Below are 21318 nucleotides of genomic sequence, written 5' to 3'. Positions count from 1 at the left end.
ACTCGAGAGACGCTAAAATTTGACCGACGAACCGTCCGTAGATTGAAAAATTAAGGTAAGAGCGGACGAGAAAAGTTGAGCGAGGAAATGGTAGGGAAAGTGGTAAATAAATTTAATAGGGAGAGATGTATTGAAGAATTAGTTGCTTGAGAATGTATAGAAGAAGTGAAAAGTAATAGGATAAGGTATATAGAGAATGATATCAAATTAAGAGGGAAAAATATAAATATTTAGAAAATTAAAATTTGGATAAATAGGATATTCGATGTTTAAGAAATTAAAATTGCGGAATTTAAAGGGCGAAAAATTGGAAGGTTTGAGAATACGTATTGTGGCAGATATATTTATAAAATTAGGAATTATATAATTATAATACTCAATATATGTAAACAATCGACAATAATTAAATTGAAGGAAATTGAAATGTTCGAAAGAAATCTTAATCAAAGTGCAAAGACAGAAGTATGCAATCGACGATTCTAAAAATGACTAACTAATAAAAAGTCTAATTGAAATAATTTGAATCTAAGGTGCTTTGACATCGCAATCTTTGTAATGATTTTGTATCACTTCATGTTTCAAGAAAAAGGACACGCGATTCAACTAGATGTTTGCTGGATAAGGTTCAGAATGCGTAGTACGTTTCTTTGGGGGTTGGGCGGACAAAGTCGGAGGACTAACTACTTGCTAAGTCCTCGAGGTTCTCTTGAAGAGAACGGGGAGAAATTGCGATCTCGTTGATTGCTGTAGTTCGACTATGGCTGGCATATCGAGGGTTGTAGTTGCCCCAGGGACAATAATTAGACCGACGAAAAATCTGGTGACAATCGAGGAACCAAAAGTTCCATAAGTTCCAATGTCCTTAACCTTTACTATTAATTAGTAGATACGCGTTTGATACTTTCTTCTTTAGAAGGAACGTACTTTTGATCTTTATTGATAAATTGTAATATCTTTACATTTTATACATTCTTTATCGTTCCTCAAAAAATATGTATTCCCTTGTTTTCAAAGTTTTGTGATGTAAATTACAGTTGAAATATATATATAAAAATAAACGAGTTCTATATTCTTCCGATAGCTTTTGTTCTAATTAATAAAATAATACTAAACTTCCATTATTGTTCAGTCGGTGCAATTAAAATTTCAATATTTTATTCCGCCATCTATTCAAGCTGCTAACTATAAACGCAATCGAATTTCTAATAAAACGGACGACGAACAATTCGGTTCTTCCGTTGCAGACGTTCAAGAGGGGATGAAAATGGGACTGCAGAACGTGTAAAAATAAGACAATCGAGTGAACCGGAGAATAATGCATTTACAGGGGAATTGTAACAAATTCGTCGTAGACGAAATTAACGAATAACTAATTAAATCGGAAGGAAGGATTCTCCGGGCTCGAGGTAGGTTAATGATTAATTAAAGCGAGACAGGGGCGCGACAATTATTTTGAGCGAATCGCGATCGATTCAAAGCGTGATGCGAAAACACGTGGCGGCCGTTTCGTTCCAACGATTGTCACGCACGTCACATGCTGTGGGCTAGCCGCAATAAGGTCGATATAATTGATGATTAACACTGCCAAGTTCTAAATCCGCTGCTGCCATTAGTTTTAACGAGCAGCCGTTTCTAACTATCGAAATCCGTCATCTGTCCCGGCCAATTTGCGCGCTTATCAAACGTTCCGCTCGTTCGATTTCCTCTGCCGTTCAACGACCAGCTTTTCGCTTCTAATTCCGCCCCAATGTTGCGGCGATCGGCCGCTGGTCTTCGTAAAATTCCCAAAAAGGAAGAAGAAAAACACAAGTAAAAGGTACACGATTTTTGTTGATATTTTTATTTTACTGTTATTTTATAACAAAAGGGGAATATTTTGGTACAAAATAGCTGAAATGCAAGTACTCATGAAAGTATCTGAACACTTCTGAACACGTTTCATGAATATGTTATGTGTGTCATACGAAGCATTTTGAGATTTCATTAGCACTTTTCTGAGGCTCCACTATCGCGATTAACATTGATAAAGTTCGCAACTATCACAAACGTATTCGAATAGTGGATTATCCATTACATTAATAAACCTAAGTATTCAGTAAAATCATATTCGCGACATTTATGATATGGTGGGATGACTGTTTATACTGTATAATAATTTTTCATTACATATACGTTTGCAACACATATCATTTATAGGCATTCAAATCGGTTTCAAATTTTACTAATATAATCGTGACAATCTTATCTTATTATCGATTATCTTGTTAACGAAATTTCAAAATATTTCAGATAATATCCACCATATGGACATTAAAGTTTTCTATGCTAAGCTTTCAAGTTATTTCGCGACTTCTCAAATACTTTCGTGATTGTTAAGAGAAATAATATTTTAATTTCTTCAATATTTTAGTATTACGACAAGCAGTATTTTTTACGTCGTGAAAAATGTGGATAAATAAGCGTGCAGTCATAAAACCAAATAAAACGACAATCTTGATAACGTATGTCAAATTAAGCAACAACTTATCAAATTATAAAACTATGTTGGGAAAAATGTGAAATATCACTTATCGTGTTCTTTCTCTGTAATTTTCAAAGTATTTCCACCAAACGAAACTTCAGCGATCGATCTCTTTAATTCGCATGATTGCTTTCGCAATCGGCCAGTTGCAACTTGTAACTAAGTTGTTTTGGAGATCCAGGGATCAGAGCCAACTGAGATTATCGAAAACTGTAGTACGATTAAATAGAGAACTGTCCGCAAATAAATAACATAAATAATCCGTCGAACGTACCGACATATAATGTTCGTGGGATGCACTGGCAACTTGGCACGATTAATAGCGCGAATGTTCCTCGAACGCGTGACCAGATGCTTCAGGAATTTCGGGCAATCATCATTGTTAATACGTATTACGTGTGAGTTAATATTATTTCGCGTGACGTTCTGTTTGCAATATTCGATCTTGACAGTGGATCTACTTTGTCTTGTATTTGCTAGACTTCCGGTTCCACCAAAGTTCTTAAATTTTTATATCCAAATTTTGCAAATTCAAACAAGAAATCACCCGAAACTTAATAAGTTTTTTAATGATAAGGAGGCACGATTAGATAAAAAAAAAATGATTTGACAGACGCAAGAGATTTAAGTTTTGCGAATTTAGCAATTTTTCTTATAATTCGTAGCAAATTTGGAACGTATCTTTCTTTAACGATCACTTCCTTGAATTTGAAGCAAATAATGCAAATTCAATTTCTCATAATATCAAAGATTTACACAGTGAAATGGAGTCGCATATGAATAAGACAGATCCTCCATACTTTGGACGAATGAGCAACGCGATGATTTTCTATCTATTGGGTTGGCAAGTAAGTGATTGCGGATTTTGTCAATACCACCTAATGACAAAGTTCGCAATCATTTAGTTGCCAACCCAATAGATCGAAGGAGAATAAGATCAGGTGACTGACATTTACGACGTTCGAAAACGGTAGCAATTAATGACTGTTCGTCGCACGTAATACGCTTCTGGATTCGCCAGCAGTCGTCTCCTCGTAGCACTCGGCTACAAACGCAACTTCATCTTCTTCATTGCGATATTTAATTTCTCAGGGACGTGTTTCCATTACAAAATATTTCTGTGTTTGTCTGCGAACTTCCCTAAGAGTTTATGAGGAAACTCTGCCGTTAGCCGGCTACGAAAACCTCTTGTTGTTTGCCCGCCGGTTGCCACGCCGCGCCGCCCTCTTCCGCGTCCCGTTGCCTCAGCCTCCGCTCGTTCGCCCTTTCCATCGTCCTCCCTTCGCCCGTGGAAGCTCGCACACCGCGTAAAACTCGGTTCCTCGAGCACGGCCACAGTCGAGACTCCGCGAGTCCCGAAGAGCCTGCGGACGAGACCGCCTAACTTGCATAATACATTTTAATTTATAGCGATATTAATTAACAACTCCGTCTGTTCGCTCGTCCGCACGTACATGCTCCAATGGGGCTGATGTGTCTTGGATTCCGCTGTTTGGCAACCAAAAGGAAAAATTCCTCGTCAAACAGACTTGGGAGATCGTTGGGCATCGGCTGAAAATCAGAAAGATACAAAACGATATTTTTAGAGGGAAAGGATATAAAGTTGGCGTAGAGTATGGTGGAAATAGTTATAGGTGGTGAAATAATTTATTTTGATGTTTAAAACTGTTACGAGATGGTATTATGATTATGTCTGACAGATCGAGGATTTTTATAGACTTTTATATTTTTATGGACATAACTATAGAAACTTTATTTCATGTACTAAATATTATAATCGACGCTCTATTTTAAATATTTTTTATATCTTTGCATATTACATGCGTTGCGTGTATTTTCGCACCTCGAAATTTCTCCGGAAGTCATAAAAATTCCTAGTTTAACAACAAAATTGGCCCGTGAATAAATAGATTAGACTGTGATCGAGAAAGACGAAGATCGAACAGAGGAATAAGTAGATTTATCGAGAGGAATATTTTTTTTTTTATTTGAATGTATTTTACAATCAATTGTCATTGAGAATTATAAGTAAATTATCCTAGCGTGGTACTATGTCGTGTTTAATAAGAGAGAGGAATATGACACGAGATAATCCCAAAACGAAACCCTTTGATTACTCAGATTGGTATCTGTAGTTGCTCGATGATAACGCTTATCGTGTCTGTCATAAGCAACAATTTTCGCGCTCGTGCTTTTATCCTATACAAGTTACCAATAGTGAAAAAATCGAAGAATGGGAAACTAAGAAGGAGAGTCGGTTATAAAGCGTTCATGTACCAAGTCTAAGACTGTAATAAGTAACGAAACAAAAGGGAAATTGCCTGGTGAAATTTTCCAATGTGAGCTGAACAAATACGGAAGCCCAGTAAAATTGAAAGAATAGAGCTAGGAAATGCCAGGTTCTGGTCGGACGTGTTGTACGCTTGGCGAATTTTTGGTACTTCAAGCGATAGAGGCCGCAAAACGGTCGAGCTTTCACACTTGTCTCATCGTCACGTTGACTGTTGGCATCGCACCGTTGCGATCTGCGCAGGAAGCGACTGAGAATCTCGAAGGTTGGCCCACGTCCAATAAACATCTTTGGTATAATCTAACGACATTTCGACCCTCCACACCTACTCATTCGCTGTGATATATAGCAATATCGATCGAGCAAGCCCCTACGAAGATTTACTGGCAAACCGATTGAAACGAGCGAAATTTAGCTGAAACGTTAGCACATGCACATGATAACTGAATTGCAGTTTAACTGATCGTAACTTATAGTTGGGAATTTTGAGGGTAGCAGTACATATTGTAAAAGATCGAATTTCATAAAACCATGATTTGGTGAAAAAAATGTATATCCGAGACTGAACAAGACTTTGTTTCTAGTTAAATAATCACAGTGTTTGCTGGACAATCTTACATATCGTCAGTCAACGATATCCAACAACTACAAATCGACCACGTTCCCGGATACTCGCGAACATTTGTTTTCCTTGTTCAACGTACAGCGGGATTAACGGATATATTAAGCAGGATGTAGCTAAAGAAGCAGACAAATTTGAAAGTTAAGTAGGGACGTGTAATAAGATTGATATCGAAGTTGGCAAACCGTGTGCTGGCTAGATCATTTCGTCAGTTAGACCAGGTGCGAGTTATTTGCTAGAAAATCATGCATTTATTTCGCTGGAAATCACTCCTAGACATCCTGATCGTTATTTATATAATATTTTCTCAAATTTCTGTAATATACATTTATAAAGTGGTATAATTGCGCATTAGAAAGTAGAAATTTTTTAAATACAAAATATTAAAATGTTCGTCGTGTATTATAGAAGTATAAAAATCGGTGGAGTTGAAAATTAAATTAATAGAGAAAATTGGATAGTTTAAGAAATAAAATATTAGACAGCCGGAAATTTATGGATCCTTGGAACCGTGAATTGAGTTAACATAAACAATCAATAAAATCAGAAAATAAAGAATCGTCAAGAGTGTTAGACATGTTTATAACTTAGACCAATGCAAAAGAGAAACGGTTGAAGAAACGAGATGAAATTATAATATATGAAGGCAAAGAAGCAGGAAAAGTGAAATATTTGACGAGTCGAGAATTCACGAAATGCGAGGACGCGGGATTAGTGAAGTAGGAAACTGGGGGATTTGTAAATTAGAGGACTAGTACTAACTCATTATACTAATTGTGTTGTTTCGAAGTATCGCGCAGAGGAGATACTTATACGAACAGCTTAATCGCGCGCGAAGATAAAATGAATAGTAACTTCAATTCGTTTCTGTGTACATACGTTTTAATCAACGCTGTCATTTATGTGGCTCGAGTACTTGCCCGTGGCATCCGTATTTAACACGAACGAACGACAGAAAAAGCGTAGTTAAATTAACGGGAAATTATCACGAGCCAGGCAATAATTATTTATAGTTGAATCTGAGTTGAATTATCGCTCTACTTCGCAAACTGTGCGCGCGCGATTTTCCTCTCGTTTAAACCGCGCCCGGCATTTAATGCAAAAATTATCAATTCAATTGCGAGCGTTGTGAAAATTAAAACAGTGTTTCTCGTTCGATCGATTGACACTCGTGGATTCGCATTAACATCGCAATATTATTGTGAAAATTGTCGTCTCGTCAGTTAATTGAAGGATAATGGAAACAGGAGCAAAATGATATTTTTCAAGCCTAACAAACAGGCTGTGGGGTTTCATAAATGCAATTAAACAAAACAGCAAAATTTGGGTGAAAATTTGTTTTATCCATTAAAATATCATAACGACTACTTTACTTTTCATACCTTTTTATATTCTAGCACGCTATATGTGCTCCGTATATTTTCGCATAAATGGATAAAAATCCGCATTAATAAAAGTATACAATTCAAATTCACTGAACCTTGCTTACCGATAGACTACGATATTAACTCTTCAATTTCCATAGGCACATGCAGTGCAATAAAATTAGTAGTTCATATACGTATTTTAATGCATTCTAATGAGAAATTTAATATTTGTTCAAAATTCATTAATTCATTAATTCACCGATGGCATTTTTAGTTTCATTCATTTCTTACAAATTCGTGAAATCTATAAGTCTCATTTTTGTTTCGATAGAGATACAAATGAACAAAACTTCTTGCGCTACATCATAATCTTCTTAACACTAGAACTACCACACCAATCAAATTTACTGGTTTTAAATTTTATTTTAAAATTCCCACTTCATGTTATATTTTTTCCGCAATGATGTAATGACTTTCGAAACGATAACTAAAAGAATAATGTAATGGATCTTATTTTGCTTTTTATGTATTCAAACTCAAAATAATTTTGCATTAAGGCTACTTATACCAATACAAGTCAAAATGACTGGTATTTGTCAAAGCGTAAAAGGGTCCTGCAATCTGTTTATTGAACCCCAATTAACCAGTTTCCTTGTTTTGTACAACTTCCCACATGTTTTTAAAATTTTTACTGCGTATCATTCGATATGATGGTATCAGTTATCAGGGAAATTCCGGATCGATCGCTAGATCGCTAAATGCTAATACTAGCAATACCACACCAGTCAAAATGACTGGCTCTACAATTTTATAAATGTGCTAACCCTTATTTAGGGATCATGGTCCCAAATGGATTAATAATACTAAAAATATACTACATAACATGGAATTCCTTCTGTAAGAAATTAATAAATCAATAAATATAAAAATATTCTATTATTACGTATTTTTTAAAGACCAATCATTTTGGCTGGTTTTGGTAGAAATAGCTTCGTGTTAACTATTGGTAGTTCTAGTGTTAATAGGAATTTAAGGGTTGAAACTCGTTTTCCTCGATAAAGTTATTTGTAACATCTCGGTTTTCGATTAATCCTCCCTTAAATCTCTTTCCTTCCTCTTTACACGATACATATATAGATGATAACCGGAAGTTTCATTTCAGGTTTCAGATCAACGTTCTACCCATTGATTGGGAAAGACGAGCCGGATTAGTAGCTGACCAATCCTGTGTACACGTGCCAGCAAAATTATTGTTTTTCTTGTTTGGTGTTCGTGTAGGAGAAGGCAGAAATAAGGAAAAGAAATTATCATGCTGGAGTCTCGCCGGAAGTGTCTTGTATAAATACAGCTGTCGCGCGCTACGCAAAAGGAGGTGAGTGCAAAACAACTTACCCGATGTGTTTTGACTCTCTGTCACTTTTAGAGCCGGTGAACGGGGTAAGCGATACTCCACCATCGCAGACATTCTTTCGTCGAAGGAAGAAAGGCGTGAAGAGAGAAGAGGGTTAAAAAATTTGTGAAAGGAAACCAGATCTAAAAATGTCTAATCCTCCCGATCTTTTTCGAAACGTTTTTATCCCTTCTAATATTAAATCGCCAACTTTTGCTACGAATGTAGGATATTAAAACATTGGGCACGCGATTCGAGTAATTTCAGCAGACTCGGGAAGAGAATATTGCGAAATTGGAAAATTTGTAAGGAAGATAATTACAGATAAAAACGATCGATGAAGAAAGAAACGATAGAAAAGGAAATGAAACCACACACGTCAATGAAAATTTGATAACTATAAATTTCAAATTACTAAATTGTTAAATTAACAAATAAAATTCTAAACTTTCTTGCGGAACAATCATTCTTTGTATTTAAGAATTTAACAAATTGTAATTAATTATAATAAATACCACTGGTATCATTTAAAATACATCCATCTTACATCTGAGACAGCATAAAGCGTGATTTCCAAAAAACGAAAATGAAAAGTGAACGCAGGGTAATTAGACCATCTTGGATGCCATTCGAAAAGGAACCTCGACCCAACGACGAACACGGTACCAGAGTTCGGTCTGGTTCCGAGCGCATACGCGAAAAACTAATTACCATTACGCCTCTCTCGGAGCGGAACCGTCTCGGGAAAAATGAACAGAAATGTCCTACACCGTGATCCCTGTCCCAGCCTCGTTATTTTTAGTATCGAGATACTGGCCGAAGAGAGAAGAGACACGGTCAAAGGGAAGCGACAGACCAACCAGCTAGAAGCAACGTGGAAAGAGTAAAAGAGACAATTGTGCAACTAAGTATGTTGTAATTAAACAGTAGGCAAAGAGAATCCAGCTACTATGCAGTGTATAAGTACACTACCCTTCATAAGTATCTGAATACTTTGTTCAATTCAAAGTAACACTCGAACATGACCAATATGCACAAATGAATGATGAATTAATATTAATTAGAAACATTATTACAACAAATATTAATTAGAAATATCACTTGATATCTTATTATAATATCAACAGATCAGATCAACAGGACAGTAATATATTTTATTATTTATTATACATGTTATTACACATATTTATTATTTAAATATCATTGCTCGCATTAAAAGAAATTTCTATCAATTTAGAGGAACCTTTGTCATCTGATTTGTAATCCAACAACTACAGAATCTGAAAATAGAGCTTGTCAAGATTTCACAATTATAAACACCAACTTTATTGTTGCATATTAGCTTTTAAAAAACACTTTAATCGTAACTACGATAATTATAAAATTCAATTTATCTGTACTTTGTGACTGAAAATAACCGAGTGTCTACTTTTGAACGATAGTGTACTTGGAAGCTTGTCGAAGTTTCGTATAGAGACGCGTGTTCACGCGTGCCACCTCGCATACCTATACGCACCTCGCACGGCCACTGGTATTAAAGCTACATGCATCGTTGTCCTGGTAAAAGAGGGCCACCGCATGACCAAGGGAGGAGTACTCTTAAAATGTTATGATGTGGAACTCGTGATTTCATGGAACATTTAATCACTATATTGGTAAATAGCCGAAACAGGGGTTCTCGGACATTGGACTGCAAAGGGTATTCCGTTGCTTTGCTCGATGCTGATGCATACGAACCACGATCAGGATTCAACGATCGTTGAAGAAAATTTGAAATGGAGCATCGAGAATTTATGGGCTTCTATTTGGTATTTGTGTAGGATGAATCAGGCTTGAAACAAAGATAGAGTATAAGTATATTTGAGAATAATGGGTGAATACGAATAATTCGGAAATATCATTTTGTGGCAGTTTTTTGTATATATAAAGTATATCTATTGCATAAAATATTTGCCTCGGACGAAATTTAATATCAAAATATTTGATCAGATGAAGAAGCACGAGATTCAAATACGAAAAGAAATGTATCTAAATCAACGTATTATTATACTATATACACACTTGCTACGAAAGATTAATCATTTTAACCAAACGAATTGTAAATTTCATATATTGCGATTTAATAACTTACAGTAGAACTGCATTTAAAACTTCCAACTCATAGAAAGACAAAAAGTTCAATAAATACAGTTCATATAATAGCACTTCATTGATTTCATCCATCTACAATTTTTCTCTTACAGTATAATCCTTACATGATGGAAGTGCACATTCAGATAAATACATTCAATGGGCAATGATCAGACAGTCATAGCTACTAGTTCCACTATTTCTATAAATCGTGTGTACATAAATAACATGCTACACTAATTTACACATAATATACATGAATTAAATGACTTATTTCGAAAATTATAATAAATATATAACATAATTATATAATATAAAATGAAATTATAATAAAAACAAACACGTACAAGATCACCAGTCAAACGATACGCTCATTCGCTACATCTACTATAACGAGGATCGAGTGTGAGGAGATATCGAGAACCACTGTATGCGGTCTCTCGCGAAGGTACTCGAGCCAAATAGTTACGCCGTAGGATCCCCTTTTCCCTTTCTCTGTTCGCTGACGGCTGCATCGGCGGAGCAGTTAGAGTGTCGGAAAAGGCCATGGAGGGTCGAGGGGGTGGGTTCGGGTCTCGTAGCGACGGGGGTGTGTACCAATTATACAGACACAACTATTGTGCGGCTCTCATTAAACGACGCCAACAAATTCGATTACTTCTGCTTCCAAATTTTGCCTCGGCCCCCGGTAAATGCTGGCATCGGCACCTTCACCCTTACACCAAGGGTGGAAAATACGCCGGTGGAGAGAGCATTCTCCACGGTTCGAACTCGTTGCTATCCTCTCCCCCCACCTACTTTCCATCCCACCCGACCCCAACGTCGAGAATTTATTTTACGACTAAACAGAAAATTAGTGAGCGTTTGGGTTTGCGGTGTTTAGGTCTTTTGCACCGCCGTGGTTCGAACCGCGGTCGACTAGGCCATGGGGGTGGCGGAACCACTGCGTTCCACGAATGTCTCGCTGCGTATCGAAATTAATTGAGTTCCGGAGCAATGAGCGCCGTCTTACGGAATTGAAACATTTTTACAATGGTTAAAGGCTGGGTTTCGTGTGCTTGGAAATAGGCTCGAGGGTCGTTCAAAAGATCGAATGGGTAATGAATTGTGTCTTATTGGATTGAAATGGCTTTTAGGTCTGTTCTTGTTTAGGGTTGCAAAGATAGGGTGTATAAGTTATAGGGAATTTAATCTAAATGTCTATTCGAGGTAGATAACCATCGATGATATAATTGCTTGTGATGTATTTCTTTTTCGATCATACAACGCCAATTTTCTGAAACCCAACGAAAATCATGTTATGTTGGAGCTAACTAAAACTAACTGTCGCACGTTTGGAAACACACATTTTTCCTAGAATATCCCTACAAACTATTTATAAATGTAACAACTGTTACCCTTTACTTGCACTGCCTATCAATTAAAACTTACTTAAAACTACTTAAAACTACAATTTAATATTACAAGACTTAGCATCGCGTATTTTATCGAAGTCCCAATCCACGAATAATGAATAAACTTCAAAAGTACTTCAATGCCGAACATAACAGTGTAATAGCACCATGCAAGCACCACTTCACTTTCAATATTTCCTTTCTAAAAAAAAGAAGGATAAATAAATAAAGAAAAAAGAAAAGAACGCAGTTCCAGGAAACGGAAGTGACCGAAAGCTCGGCTTTGGAAGAAGACTCCCTGCCCGTATCGTTAAGAGAAAACATTTAATTGGCGTTGCAACCGGAGCGCAAACGAACTCAGACGGGCAGCGCTGCGAGGGTGATTTATTATTTAATCTTCTAGACGAGTGATTTTTATCTGGCCGGCCGCCACGATATCCGAGGCCGAAAAGCTACCCCCTGCCCGTTACCGTTTACCGACCTCGGGTCAGTAATGGTTATGCTTGTCATTATCGCCGTGTCGTACGAATCGTCTGGCTGCTCGCAGCCCCGGCCACGACCAATGGACTGCAGCACTTGAACTCGTTATGCCGTGCGGTGCAATTCCGCGACCGTTTCGGCCCATTCTCGCTTAAACGTTGCGAAAAGAGGGTTGGAGGCTCGAATTTACCGCTACACAAGGCATGGGAAAAAGTTTCTTGGACGATACGCGTCAAAAGAAACACGATATCTAGCCGACGTTCCGCTGCCCCTGTAATTGCCCCGGGAGTTCATGGAATTGATAAAGCCAACTCTTCTACGATGCCTGCAACTTCGATATGGGAAGTCATGTGTTAATTGCTGTTTGAATTCGTGTAGAGGATTTACGCGAAACATTGAATTTTCGGGTAAGGAAGTTATTTTCTGGAGAAAGATTAGGGTGATTTATTGTCATAGGATGTTTTCTATCTTCTTTGGTTTGTCGTCTATTGTTTAAATTTCGCATTGTGGAAAGCGAGAAACAGTACATTCGTGGAGAGAATTTTATAGCATCGTCGAGACAAGGTGAGGAAATTTCATTGTTTGTATTGATTCATCTGTGCAGTTTATATACAAAAACGTAGAAGTTATCGGAAGTTAAGGAAAGTCTGAAACAAATCTCTATTTGCGTTCAATTGTTTAATTACGTTTATAGAAGTGTGAATTTCATGTGAAAATAGAAGCTTCCAAGCATCTCAAATTCTACCATTGCCTAAAAAATCCGAATCTAACGAACGCTCGTAGGTTTCCAAAGCAAAACACAAGAAAAAAAAACACAAAATACACAATGCAAAACGTCAGTCCTCTCGACCTTCGCTTCACCATACGAAGAACTTGGTTCGAGAAAGCAGAAAAAGGTAGAACAATAAACGCGGGAAGTAGGAAAATAAAAGAGGGTGCATCGATCCTAGGCGAAGCGACAGGTCCACGGTCTTTCGTTCCGCTCACCGTGAAAAGTTTAATGACTTTTTGTTAATTAACATCCCGTCGGACAGGTTTAGAGCAGCTACGGGTCACTTCGGTCCCTCTACCCCCTATCCTCTCCGCCTCTCCTGCTCCTTTCACCCCCTTTCAACCCCTCGAATCGACGTTTCCGTTGCAGCTGGAAATGCCGGCGCGTAACGTGCACGCGCGTACTTCTCGTCCGTTTCGCGTGGAATCGCGAACACGCCGCGCGAAACAATTTACCAGACGATAAATTTTTATAGAAGGGCGCGCAGGAGACCGTCCGAAAGGGTATGGGGGATGGTCACCGCTGAAACGGAATTGAATCGATATATTTACGTGCCGTTTACCGGAGGGAAAGGGTTGGAGTTAGCGCTCGTGTAATTGCAGGGCACACACTGACTGGGGGATTAGGGGTGCGATCTGACTCCTGCTATTGTTTTGACGTGCCGCGAACAAGAATTATTTCGCTTAATCGAGTTCTTTGTCATTTAAAGAACTTGCTTCACCCTAATTCACGGAAGTCTTGTTCAGTAAAAATTTGTGTTTCTCGTAGGAATAATTCAATGAGATTTAAATGGAGATAAGAGGAGGACGAGTTAGTTGAATTTGATATTATTTCTGATTGATCTTCTGATTGATTGAGAGATTCATATGAAATTATCCACTACATTTATTATACTACGGACAATTTTTCATTCTCGGTTTCAACCTTTCAATTTAATTCTTTTACTTACAAGATCGATGAAACAGGGGCAAAGTGACATGTTTGTGTCTTCCAATAGTAACTTCTCCGATCGTTCCTATCAACAAATATCGATTACGCAGTCCGTTTCATTAGTACTGCTTCCAATTGCACGTTTTTAAATGAACAAATTTTTAATGAAAAAGTGCGACGAACTCGTGAAACAACTAATTACACGGTACAAATTCGCCAATGTTTTATGGAATGTTAGGTTACAGGCAGATTTTTATACATCAAAGGTAGAACGAAACGAATGATGCTATGATACAGCCCTTGAGAAGCATTGTACAAGATATATTTGACAGAAATTGCTAGCATACTATTCCCCATCGCTATCGAAATGTCAGGTAACGAGGATAGGAGTAGCGCGACCGCGGTGTGGCCTCCGGAATTTCTCAGCCGCTGATATTTTCGCGTTCGTCAACGGCGATTGAACTTTAGACGGCGGTGTGCCTCGGGGACCGATAAAAGCCGATCCATTCCATTATCGCGGCCGCGCGCTGACAGTCCGCGCGGATTAATACCCGCTCGCGTGCCGCCAGAGTAAGCGGCGTCCTCGGAATTTATTGTAATTGGTCTTTTGATATAACGGCGACCCACTCACGTGCCGGGCATTTCCCTCCATACCATCCGTGCTTCCCGTGCATTTTGTTCGTGTCTCGAACACGGCTTTCTAGAATAACGATAATACTTCCACGGGGATGAAAAGCGAAATTGGTTAACTCCCTCGAGGACAAATATGGGTGCAAACGTTATCAAACGTGTCTCTCGTGATAAAAAGCGATATACGCGTCATTGGATAGTGTCCGCGAACGTTAACATATTAGGACGAGACAGTGGACAAATGTGGAAACTTTTATGTCCAAATAGAACACGACGGGTACTAAATGTTTTGCATTTCGTCTTAGATTATGAGTACAGTGAATGGGAGTGTACTAACGAACGAAAAAATATCTGAAGATCGCTTGTATTCAGAGGAATTTATAAATTGTTTGCTGTGACGTATTAAGTGTATCCAATTACGTATCTATTGTAACCATAACCTCATATTATATAAAACACGAATCGCACAGCGACAAGGCTAGACAAAGAATATAAATAGCATTTTAATATACGAGTGCACTTCTTAAACAGAAATACAGGAAAAAATAAGCGTAGTGATTTATGGGGTTTACTTTTTAATATTCACCTTGGTATTTACAATTATTTGAACTCTCTTCGAGTAACAAATAAATTCACATTTAATAAACCTTCCTTTTTTTGAAACGTTGGATACCAGCTACGTAAATTGGCAAGTTTACCAAAAAATTCGGTTAAGTCTCTCCTGTAAGAGTTTCGCATATCAGTTTTCGTTAACGTTGATCTTGTTTCAAGGTGGCGACCTTGCCAACATCTATACTTCAAATGCCCAATAGAGCAAAGGTACGACAAAAGCTGGTAGTTTTCGAGATCGAGGAAGCCTCGAAGACTTTTCATCTCGATGTCTCGTCCTTCATCCTCAGACGAACGTTCTTCCCTTCCATCGTTGAAGAACGCAGGAATTCCGTGGAATAACCTGTGAGCTTACAGGGTGAGTGGGCGGTAAGACGAGGAGGAAGGGCGGGTGGGTATCTCGGCAAACGACTCGAACTCGGGAACCGAGGTCGTTTGGGGAACGTACGGGAGACGAAACGCTGGAAACTCGAAGGAAACGCGGCACCGGGGAGAGAGTGGGTCGGGGGAGGACAGTCGAAGCCAGGGGAGCGGAAAGAGGGAAAGGGTAGTTCTGTTGCCGGTTCTGGAGACTTGGCGAGGAGGCCGGCAACGGCGGGAGGGGAACTGAAGAGGCAATATAGGAGAAAGCTTATTATTGGAGTTCGCTGCACCCGAGAAGAGAACAAAATACAGGCGAGCAGTGATTGCTGTTTCCAATTGAACCCCTCGTGCGCCACGCTCTCCACCTGAATGAACGAGCTAGCGGAAAATAATCAAGCTCCGCCCGAAGCTACTATCTAGCATTCGTGTATCCAACCCACCCTTAACCCTCCGCGCGTTCACCTTCCACCCCATGCCGCCTGCTCCTACCGCGTATCGGAGTCGTTGCCTCGCGTCGTCGCTTGTTTTAGACATCAGCCTGAATCTACCGATCACTGTCTTCCCGCTTTCTCAGGCCGTTCAGCCTGCCTGCTTCTCTGATACTGTGACCAGAGTTTTCGTATTTCTGCCCGTGCACGGTGTTGCCGAAGACTTTACCTAGTTTTCGGTTGGGAACCGCAAACGTTGATTAACAAAAGCGTGGCGTGTTAGACGCGACGTAAAATTCGTGCCACCCCGTTATCATATTTATCGCTATTGTAAAATCCAGTTTATGATAGATTAAGCGTAAGTGCACATGCATACTCTCTGTTCGTTGAGCTTAACACTTTGAATTTGCTTTTAATTACCAACATTCATATTAATCGTTAGAATGCACCGTAATACTATTGAGCAAAGGTGTTGGCATAGTTTTGTCGTTAACTTCTGTACTTCTTCGTTTACACATAAAGTTTGTTTCATTTGTAGCTTCACCTTGGTATTACGTGTAACGTTTTACAATATGTAGTACGCGTCTACTGTTGCAATAGGTAACCAATTAAATTCAACGTTAATACTCAGACACAGTAACGCGTTACGTTTGACGATCGGTAAATTTCAACTTCTCTTAATTAAACGTACGTAACAGGAACTAAACGAAAGAAATTGATTCTGACATGGCTAACTATACGAGTCCATACGGATCTCGAAAAGAGAAAGAGAATTTTTCGTAACGTAAGGATCGGACAAAAGTGCACGTGTCTGGCGTGAACGACGAAACAGACGAATCCACCCCATCCCTATCCCGGTCGAGATCTACGCAGATTCCTACCGATTTCTCCCTTCTAAAGTTTCAACGGGGCCTCGTCCTCTCTCTATTTCCACCTCCCCCTTGGCTCCGTCGCCTAACCAGGATTCACGTGTCGGCTCGGTAGAAACAAGGGGCCAAGTGAAGGGAGGTGGTGGAGAGAGAGAAAAAGATAGATAGATAGATAGAGAGAGAGAGAGAGAGAGAGAGAGAGATACGAAGCTGGAGCGATGTGCGGGTCGGTCGATGGATGGAGCAGGAGGAAAGCAGAGGAATATGAAACAATCGCTTCATTGGAAAGTCAAGAATCTCTCGAGCCCGTCGGCGTTTGACTTGCCATTAGGAGCGTCAGTTTTAATTGTGCCTGCACTCTCGTCCTCATCGTCGTCGACGTCGTCGTCGTCGTCTATCTCTTGCAGTCTGCAGTCTCAGGTGAAGTGTATCGCCTACCCCCGCACGTATATGCCTCACCGTGTCTACCCACCTACCCCGTGCCCTTTAGCGATGTCTCATTAGTTGCAGCACTGCAACGGATGAGTACATCCTACTGCCACCCAACTACCGCCGCTCCACCACCGTCCCTCTCTTCTTCGTGTAACCCCTTGCACCAGCTAGGAGACCTACCCCCCCGTCACTCGACTGCCACTTCCTTATCCCTGGCCACTTACTCGTTCCCAACAACCGGCAACTCGTTCGCCTATACAGTTTGATTCGTTATGGAACGCGCCAACAACGAGCCTCCTTCTTTTCTTTCGTTCGTTGGTTTTTTCAGTTTGTTCGCTATTTTTATTGCTTAAGATGGTTTATAGCGGTTTGATAAGGCTACTAGAATGCGTATGCCGCGAATTTTAAGGGGAATGTGTAATAACTTAGATGAAGATAATGCGAAACACGAGAGGAATAAATTTATTGGTATAGCGTGCATATTTATGCGTTTACGAAAAATTGAAGAATTCAGGATTTGCGTTATATGCATGTGAAAGTAGAGAAAATAATCCACTACTACGTTGATTGTGTTATCAATATCTATTGTTATTTCTTTGCACATAGAAGTTTACACTTTTCGTATGAAATTGCGTGTTAAATTTTTATATTCCGGAATTTGTAACCTACATGGCAGAAATGGCTATATGGAAATAAAATAAAACTGCGATATTAAAGATTCTCAATATTCGAAAGATAGCGTGCAACCAATCAGAGACACGAAACTCCTTAAAAAAAGAATCAGAAGTAGGTAACGTGGAGCGTGGCTACATCTGAATTTAATGCAATGCAAACTGCAAAGACAAACAGCGTTTGCCTCCTGATGACGCAAACAACTCCCGCAATTCCTGGCGGACCTTCTTCTCCTTTTTTTCTTTGCTGGCCGCGTTTACCTCGGGATTTGCTCCTCATTAGCTCGTACCTTGCCGAATATAAGGCGGCCAGTTCAGGGAGACCCGAAGGCGGCCTGGAATTTCGCGTTTTTCCCTTGCTTTTGCCAGCGAAATTTCCTTTTTTCCAAACGTAGGAAGCGGAATAATCCGCGAGCGCCGTTTATCTCGCGGTACCAGGACGAACGAAGGACCAAACGAGAAAAGGAGGCCTGCGAGGCAGAAGAAATAATAATAAAAAAAAGATAAAGAAAGAAGCTGGGGCCTTCTTCATTTAGCAGTGGCTAATGGTTCACCTCCGGGAAGATTATTATACGGAAGTACAAAAGCGATATCTTCGCAATTAAGGGAATAGTCGTAAACCTTGGCGACTAGGATGTACGTGGATATACAGAGAACGGGCGCGTGCATTCCACGGGACCGCTTTGTTTGCGGAGTGCGATGAGCTGAAAGACTCCCGGCCTGCTCTTCCGGTTCTCTCTTCTTGCTTCCATTGGAACTACTGTCTTTCTGCCCTGTGCAAGTTTGATGTCCCGCTAATTCTAAAGGAATGGGTAATCGCGCATGCTCTGGTCATTGTGTGCGCACGAATACACGAGTGGACCCACTCGACCTCTTTGTTAGCGTCAGATCGGGTCACGAACTGGCATGTTACAACCCCCTGTATGTGAAATCCGCTTTACAGAACCAGCCGGACAACGTGGATTACATCGATACATTGTAACGTTCTTTTACGATAGCCTTGGCTCGTCTCGATCGCCTGTTTAACTCTTATTGCATAGTCTGCTAACCACTTTACAAACTTTTATTTGACATTCGTTATATTGCTAGTAAATGAAAGGTCATTGTTGCTTGATATATTTCTTATCGATATTACATAATATTTGAAATTTTGTTATTAATTAAATGTTGTTCAATACTTTGCATAAATACTTATACAGGTAAACGTAATAGTTACGCATGCAATGTTCCAAGCAATCAATGAGAATGATTGGTACTTTGGTACAAATTGGAAGGGACATTCGTGTCTCGTAAAATGAATAAAATTTCTACGTTAATAGCCAAGCATTTTATATTTGACACGTTATAGAATGAATAAAAATGGACGTTTATGTTAATAACCAAACTCCCTAAAAAAGACGCTTTTGCCTACTTGATAAATCATAGTTCAGTAGTCCAATACAGACGATAAGAAAAGATGATACTACTCAGAAACTATGTTCGATACAGGAATTTACCCTGAAGAAACCAAGGCACGGGTGGAAGCCTGGAACAATTAACGCTGTAGTTTACCGTAAAAAGTTGTGAGACAGTTACAAACACAGCCATAATGCTGTGACTACGACGCACGAGTTATTGCGTGAATTTCGATATAAACGATTGAAACATCCAATGTACAGTCCACACGAATCATCGCACGATTTCCTTGCGTTCGTCCACGTGAAAGATCGTTCAACGTCGCCAATTTCGGCTATCGATGCGAGGATTAAGTAACCTGACTCTTACTTACATACCAAAGACGGGACTGATGCAACCGGACGAAAATTGGCGCAAGAACGTCACAAGTGTCCCCTGTTCCCCTTGACAGACGACAGCGTGCACCTCAGCGTATCAGTCCAAGTGTGCTTCTACTTAACAAGCTTTCGCGTATTGTGAGGAACATGCTTAAAAGGAAACCAAAAATGAGGACAAGTAGACGGACGGTGGGGGGTAGGGTGGGTGGGACTCGTAACGACGAGAGAGGTGCGAGAATCAGCGGGATCACGGTGACACCTCGGGCACCCTCTAGTATCACGCTCTTTTTCACCCCGAGTGCCGTACAAACAATAACAAACAGTACTAATGAGGCTCTTCAATAGCGTGGAAGCAGCAGCGAACTGTACGCCGCACTCGGATGCGCGCGACAAAGCTTCCGGAATGATTACGCGGCGGTTGTTCGACACTTGACTCCGCACCGCGTCGATTGTTCGCTTCGCTCCCGAGCGATCGTCGGGCCGCCGCGGGCGGAAAGTATCCTTTGACGAGCCAAGTACCACTCGAAAGTCTCGAAAATCTGGTTAGAAACTCTGGACCGCCGTAACAAACGAGCCGTTGTCGATTTGTAACCGAGCGGATCGCGCGGCCGGTCAGCTTCTTTCGATTAAAACCTTGCAAGTATTATTAGACCTACTGCGAACTTATGGTAGCTTTCAGTCTGGACGAAGGAATATAGGAAGATTGAAAGATTCGTGTGATTCTCCGTTAGCTCATTGCGTTAGCTCATTGCGAACGATTCATCTCTATCTGACGATTCTATAGATATTAGTATTGGATAGAATAATTGTTATATTGACGGAGTTTTCAGTTACAGTTTCGATTTAACATTTAATGACGAAACCTGTTAATCTTTGGGAGTTTTAAAACAAAGATCTAGAGTTTATACCAAGATTTAGGTTCAAATCGAAGTACGTGTATGAATTCGAGATGTAGCTTAGTATAGGAAAGATAATTGATCTTTAGGTGTCGTGGTGTAAATTTTTAAAACGTTTTAGTCGTGCCTTTTAGTAAGAATTAGCTGAGATATTAGCGAAACTGATATACAGTTAGACAATTCGAGATCGTACATGGATGAATATCAGACGAGAAATAGGTACGACACCAATACAAGACAGATACGATAAATATTTCTGGTGCAATAGTAATCTATCTGCTTGAACTATGTGAGAAATGCAATAAAAATGTGCGTTGAAAATACTGAAAGACAATGTATAGACTGTTTGTAACAAAAGCAATTAACTATACAAATATACGTGCAAGCTTCAGAAATTGAAAATTCACTTAAGGTTTAACGACATCGCTTTAGTGAATCCTGCAGGACGAAGAAGGATTTCAGGGTCTCGCGCGAGGACTCGGAGATTTTTTCGTTTCGCTGGAAGCACGAAGGTTGCATTTAGTTTAGAAGAGCGGAAAATTAAGGTTTTGTTAAGTTTGGATAAAGAAACTTGCGAGCTTTATCTTCGTAGAAATTTATTACCGTCTTATATGGGAGGATTTTTTTAATGGAACTTAATTCATGTTCGAGAATATCTTACGGTCGATAGGAACTTGTCTCGAATAAAAATGACGGTTAAACTTACCTGTCGACTTATGTAGGAATTTATAGTTTTCAAAATATCTGCGACT

The 21318-nt window shown here is 39.5% G+C and overlaps 2 long non-coding RNA genes across 3 annotated transcripts in view; one reads left to right on the top strand and one right to left on the bottom strand.

The window, feature by feature from the left end:
• LOC126920642 (uncharacterized) overlaps positions 1–8563 on the top strand; it is a 126011-nt gene extending 117448 nt beyond the window's left edge. For both annotated transcript variants that reach the window (XR_007712040.1, XR_007712039.1), the window contains 2 exons: positions 7963–8172; positions 8224–8563. This is a non-coding gene — a long non-coding RNA (uncharacterized LOC126920642). The remainder of the gene's footprint in view (positions 1–7962; positions 8173–8223) is intronic.
• Positions 1644–21318, bottom strand: part of LOC126920644 (uncharacterized) — a 76109-nt gene continuing 56434 nt past the window's right edge. The window contains exons 2-3 of the long non-coding RNA XR_007712043.1: positions 3976–4072; positions 1644–3885 (exon numbers count right to left, since the gene is read on the bottom strand). This is a non-coding gene — a long non-coding RNA (uncharacterized LOC126920644). The remainder of the gene's footprint in view (positions 3886–3975; positions 4073–21318) is intronic.

The sequence above is a fragment of the Bombus affinis genome, chromosome 9, assembly GCF_024516045.1.
Source record: "Bombus affinis isolate iyBomAffi1 chromosome 9, iyBomAffi1.2, whole genome shotgun sequence".
In the NCBI taxonomy this organism is placed as follows: Eukaryota; Metazoa; Arthropoda; class Insecta; order Hymenoptera; family Apidae; genus Bombus; species Bombus affinis.
The sequence above is the reverse complement of the archived record's forward strand: the minus strand, read 5'-3'. Positions and strand labels throughout refer to the sequence as shown.